At 48.8% G+C, this 5,453-nt stretch overlaps 1 long non-coding RNA gene across 1 annotated transcript; it reads right to left on the bottom strand.

The window, feature by feature from the left end:
- Positions 1-2,888: 2,888 nt before the first annotated feature.
- Positions 2,889-3,506, bottom strand: LOC135397977 (uncharacterized). Its single transcript, XR_010423925.1, has 2 exons — positions 3,404-3,506; positions 2,889-3,069 (listed from the first exon to the last, which is right to left on the bottom strand). It is a non-coding gene; the product is annotated as an uncharacterized LOC135397977 (long non-coding RNA).
- Positions 3,507-5,453: the final 1,947 nt, after the last annotated feature.

Below are 5,453 nucleotides of genomic sequence, written 5' to 3'. Positions count from 1 at the left end.
GTGGATTCGCCCGCGTTCGTTTCTACGAGGCACCGACCCGTCTGACCGTTGTGTAGCTGGCGTCTATGTGGGCAGACGGTGATTTCGTTTCATGGATTTCGAAAATGTTCCAGTCATGGACGAACGCCTGAATGAAAGGTAAGCACACAAACGTACGATGCATGTCAGTGATCAGACGTTTAATACTGTCGCCTAACTGTGTGCATGGAGGTACGCCTTGTACCGTATTACATCACTTTCTGCCGGTTATCAGTCATGATCTGGTAGATGATTCTGCGTGGCGTTACTTGTTGCGTTTTGTTCCGCTATTTGAATGTGTCTGATGTTTAATACACTGGTGTGCATGAAAAGGAAAACAGCGTGCATCGCGTACGCCGGGCTCCTAGAATTTTGTCATTAGTCGACGTTAGGCGCGTAACGATAGCATGTCTTACATAGCGTATTCAGCCAATTAACGTTGTCTGTGCTCAGGTTTACCATATCATTAACAGGTTCCTTTTTTTTCATTCAGACGCCGACAGCTGTTCGTGGCCCTGCGATCCGCGAGCAAGTGGCCCTTGTCACCTGAAAATTCTACAGTTGTGCTGGGATGAAGCGGATGGCTTCTGCGACTCATCACGTGTTATATATGTGTGGAATAATATCTACTTTCTCCAAACCGAATAGGTTCCCTTAAGGATTATATAATATGATAGTCACGCTTTCTGTTGCTCGGCACTATTTGTTCTTTATTTATTCTTCAGTATTCTGTAATAATCGTGTTGATTTAGTTCCATTCAAATGTCGCTTCTTATTTATATGTTTACCCTGTCAATAAATTTGTACATGTGAATTCCTTCGTCTTCTGAATTTTCATTCTCTGCTTCCCGATAATATTAGATGGCCTGGGGAAGCGCTCGGAACAGACGGGAGGGGGAAGAGAATTGGAGTGAGAGGGTATGGAGAGGGCACGCAGCGCACATGCGCAGCTCAATCAGCCAGCGCGCGCTTTTTGGCGCCGTTTTCCGGCTACTTTGTCGTGATTCGTTACGGATGATCACGTGGTCAAGGAGGGCGGTGGTTTTCGTGCGGTCCGTACAGTTACACCATCGACGGGAGAATGTGCGCGGGAGAGGAGGAACGCGGAAGAGACATTTCGAGAGCGCGCTCCTCGCAGAGTGGAGCGATTTCGTCCGGAAAAATTTGTGCATATCAGTTTCTCGGCGGGAAGAACAGTTTCCAGCGAAAAAAAGTATGGGGGTTTGGGAAATTTCATAGTCCCTTTAATGTGAAGCCATCATGGTGTGTGTACAAAATTTGTTACTGGAAAACCCAACATGACACACAAGGGAAATAAATCAAATGCCTTTCCAAATCCAGTACTGAAAAGGTGAAAAACAATGCAACAAAAATGTGTAGTCCCTCAGAAACAAATACAATTGTCAGGAGAATCCAAATTACCTGCTATTTACAAACTGTATTGTGCACTTTCTTCACAAAATAGTCTTGGAAAAAGAAATTGAAAATCAGTCACACAGCTTGCTCAGGTGTTTGAGGCCCCTGTTGTAGAGCAGAAGTCAAAAGCACAGTTTTATAGCCACTGGTGACAAAGTTCCACAAGCACTGGAGTCAGTTTGGTAGTTAAAGATGTCGCCTAAAGCACCGTGCTATAAGGGGACTTCTAACCTGGGTTGCACGACTGCTTGTGGCAACAGCACTGTCACTGTCCTCTGCATCGTCTGCCCCCGCAACGTGTGCCTCTTCTGTCATATCATCATCAGGCCCACTTTCTGCGTCCCCTGCATCAGGTAGCTGAGGTGTGTTGTACGCTATACACATGTTGTGCAACACCACACAAGCGTTTATGATGTTGCACGACCGGTCTGGAGCAAAGTGTAAGGTGCGGTACCTCTGAAGGCACCGGAACCGCATCCTTCAGCATGCCGAAACAGTGCTCAATGCGCACACGTGTTCGACTGTGTGCGTCATTGTAGTCCATTTCTTCCTGTGTCGTTGGCGTTCGGACTGGCGTCATCAGCCATGGCTGCAAGGGGTAGGCGCTGTCTCCTGTAGATAATTAAAAACTCTCATCCGTTATTCTGCAGATGTAGGTTGCATGCCCAATCGTGATCATAGCACGTAGTGCAAAGCAGGTCACTCAAACATGTTATGAGACGTAAGAGACTTCCTTTTTAGTTTGATCGTACTGAGAATGGCTGTATCAAATGAATATTCGAACATACGTGCTGAAATAATCTTTCAAGTCACTGCATGCTTGCACTCATCAGGCGTCAGGGAGCAGCTGGTCGCGTCAGTGTAATCTACGATTCCGTTTTATTCTATTTCTTCAATTCGCCGCTGAAGCAATAAGGCACCAGTAGGAGGTCTCATTCCACATCCTTCAATTTCTGGCCAGAGGAGCTAGCAGATACACCATGCTAGCCATCCTCCCTTCAACGTGCAAAGCCATGCTGGGAAACACAAGCACTCACCCTCAATACGTTCTCTCTTACATCAAAGCATGCAAAGGGGCATTGTGAGGCTTGTATTTTGTTCATCATTCTAAGCTAAGTTTAACTGCCTCATTTACTTTTATGTTGGCTGTATCAGACAAATTAAACAATCTGCATCCACGGATAGTCTGAAATGACAACTTGACACACTCTGATATACAGGTTGTTAGTAGTAGTTACTGGACACAGACTGTCCGCAACGCTACAAGGCTTCTGGACACGTTTAATTAGCAATTAGAGCTAATTGGGACCCCCCACATTAATCAGGACCCTCCAGGGAGTCATCACACTAATTGGGGAGCATCTAGGACGTGTCCAGACCACCCTGTGCGTTGCGGACAATCTGTGTCCATAAAAATAAAAAAATAGGTATAAAATAAAATAAAAAGATGGAAATAGAGTGGAGAGAAACAATTTATTCGAAAATCAACGATGCCGCGGCGAAGAACCCGCTCCACAACACCCGAGTGACCAGCGCCCGCCATGTTGCTTGCTGACGACTGGTAGTTGCAGAGATCGACGACAGGTGGCCACTTAGTTGCAAGGCATCACACCAGATGGCGCCACCATCATAGCTCTAGACGAGAAAGACAGAGAACAAGATACTAGCGGCAGGTAAAAATGGCAGCACTGCTGAACAAGTCTAGGCATGCGAGAGAAAAGGTCTAACCGCTACTGCTAAAACAGAAAACAGTACACATCAGGGAAAAAGGCTTACGGGGACGACCGCTTAGGCCTAACCACGACACTACGCAGCTAACACAAGGCGGGAACCACACATCGCTAAACATGCGTCAACAGGCTTGGACACCGCAAAACAAGTCTAAACATGCGAGAAAAGGCTTAGCACGAGCGCGGTCACCGCAAAACACGGCAAACATACGAGAAAAGGAGCGCGTCAAATCACTCACCTTTTCCCCCGCGGCAACTTCCAGGCAGAAACTGAGCGAGCGCGGAGAACACACGTCTGCTCTCTACGAGAGCCAGCCAGAAACTGAGCGAGCGCGCGGAGCGCACGTCCTCATTCCGCGACAGCCCGAGAGAAACTGAGTGAGGCGACGCGCCGCGGCAGCTATGGATGCGCGCGCGCCCTCTGCTCCACCCGTCCGCGCATGCGCGCGCGCTCCTAGCGCCCTCTGCGCCGGCCGCGGGTGTTTTCGGTTTCGGCTCTCTGCTGCGCGCGCGCGCGCTCCTAGCTGCGACGGGTGGCTTCTGAGTTTCACTTTCGTTTCTTTTCGCGCGCGTTTATCTGTATAAAGGCAGCGCGCACCGCGCTCGCGTCATCATTCTGACCGATACGTGGAAAACGCCATGTGTGGTTTATTCTCCTGCGCTTCTCGTCGTCGCAAGGAAAAGACAAAAAACGAAGAACTTCGCGAATTTATACGCGGCATCGTGGAGGAAGCCTTTCAAGTCCACCGTCTGGAATGGTTGCAAGCACGTCAAGAAATGTGTCAGGACAAGATGAAGACGCTCGACCGCATCTTAGCGGCGGACAGACTGGCGAAAAAGAAGTCCAACTTTAGCCTGGACAATCTGTATTGGGAACGCAGTTCCGATGTAGAGGACGACGACGAGGATGTGTAAATAAAAGCGATGCATTTCTCTTCGAGTCTCAGTCTCTTCTTTTTCTTCATGCAACGTGTACGCACGCAACATGTCTTCCCCCGAACCTTTTCGTTTCCGTCATCCCTTTCGCTGTATCTTAAGCGGCCCCTCCATGTGCGGCAAATCTACTTTCGTTGCTAACGTGTTGAGAAACCTGAACGACATGGTAGACAAGCCTCCGTCACAAATATTCTACGTGCAGAAATATGCTTCGCCGAGCATGCAGGACGAATTCGGGGACACCGTAAAATTTACCAAGGAGCTACCGCGAGAGTGGGACACGTCGCGCGCTACGCTGATCATCGTCGACGATCACATGACCGACGCTGGTTCCTTGAAGGAGGTGACCGATCTTTTCATTCGGGGTTCTCACCACGCCAACGCGTCGATCTTCTTACTCGTTCAAAACATCTTTTTCGACAGTAGCCATTTTAGAACAATATCCTACAACGCCAGTTACGTCGTCCTGTGGCGCACCGTGCACAGCGTGCACCAGATGGAACATTTCGGCCAACAGCTATTTGGCAGAAAAAGATTGGAGTATTTTCTGGACGCATATAAACAAGCGATGTCGTCGCCCCACGCATATTTACTCGTGGATCTTCACAACTATACGCACGAGGATCACAGGTTGCGTAGCAATATCTTTCCCGGAGAACGTCAATATATCTACGCTCCGAAATGAATCTCTGCCCTCACCTCACTTTACTCAAAGTACTCTCCACTCTACCCCCTCCACGCCGTCGCGACGTCTTGAGACGTTCGTCCTCGTCCGACATGAAACACCTCTCCGAAATTTGCCTCAATGTATTGAACGGAAAGGTGGCTCTAGCTCCAGATACGTTTGCGCGTTTGAAGAAGCACAAACGCTTTTTACGACGGCTCGCCTACAAAAAGATTCACAAGAATCCGCAACGTTTGAAGCGCTATCTGTCTCACCAGCGAGGACAGGGCGTTCTTTCGTCGGTGGTTCCTCTCCTGCTTTCCGCCGTGTTGAACCTTTTCGCCATTGGCCAAGAGAATTGAAGTGACCACCTCCTCCTCCATCGGAAACATTCTTTCCTCGAAGGAGAGTGACGACGTCAAAGTGAAACTCATACTGAGAGCACTGTATCGCATACTCAAGCAGTACGGATTTGACCCCTACGACAATAAAAACAAGGCGTCCGACGCTACAAATGACTTTGACTATTCGCTCCTCTCTCCAGAGGTGGACGAAGAGGAAGCGGAAAGGGTCGTCTCGGAATTAAAGAAGGTTCTTTCCTGGGATCGCGAGGGTTGTGTCTCCGTGTCGGGCAAGCCCATCAGACACTCCTCCGTTTACGAACTCGTCAATTATTTGTTGCAACGGAA

The sequence above is a fragment of the Ornithodoros turicata genome, chromosome 6, assembly GCF_037126465.1.
Source record: "Ornithodoros turicata isolate Travis chromosome 6, ASM3712646v1, whole genome shotgun sequence".
In the NCBI taxonomy this organism is placed as follows: domain Eukaryota; kingdom Metazoa; phylum Arthropoda; class Arachnida; order Ixodida; family Argasidae; genus Ornithodoros; species Ornithodoros turicata.
The sequence above is the reverse complement of the archived record's forward strand: the minus strand, read 5'-3'. Positions and strand labels throughout refer to the sequence as shown.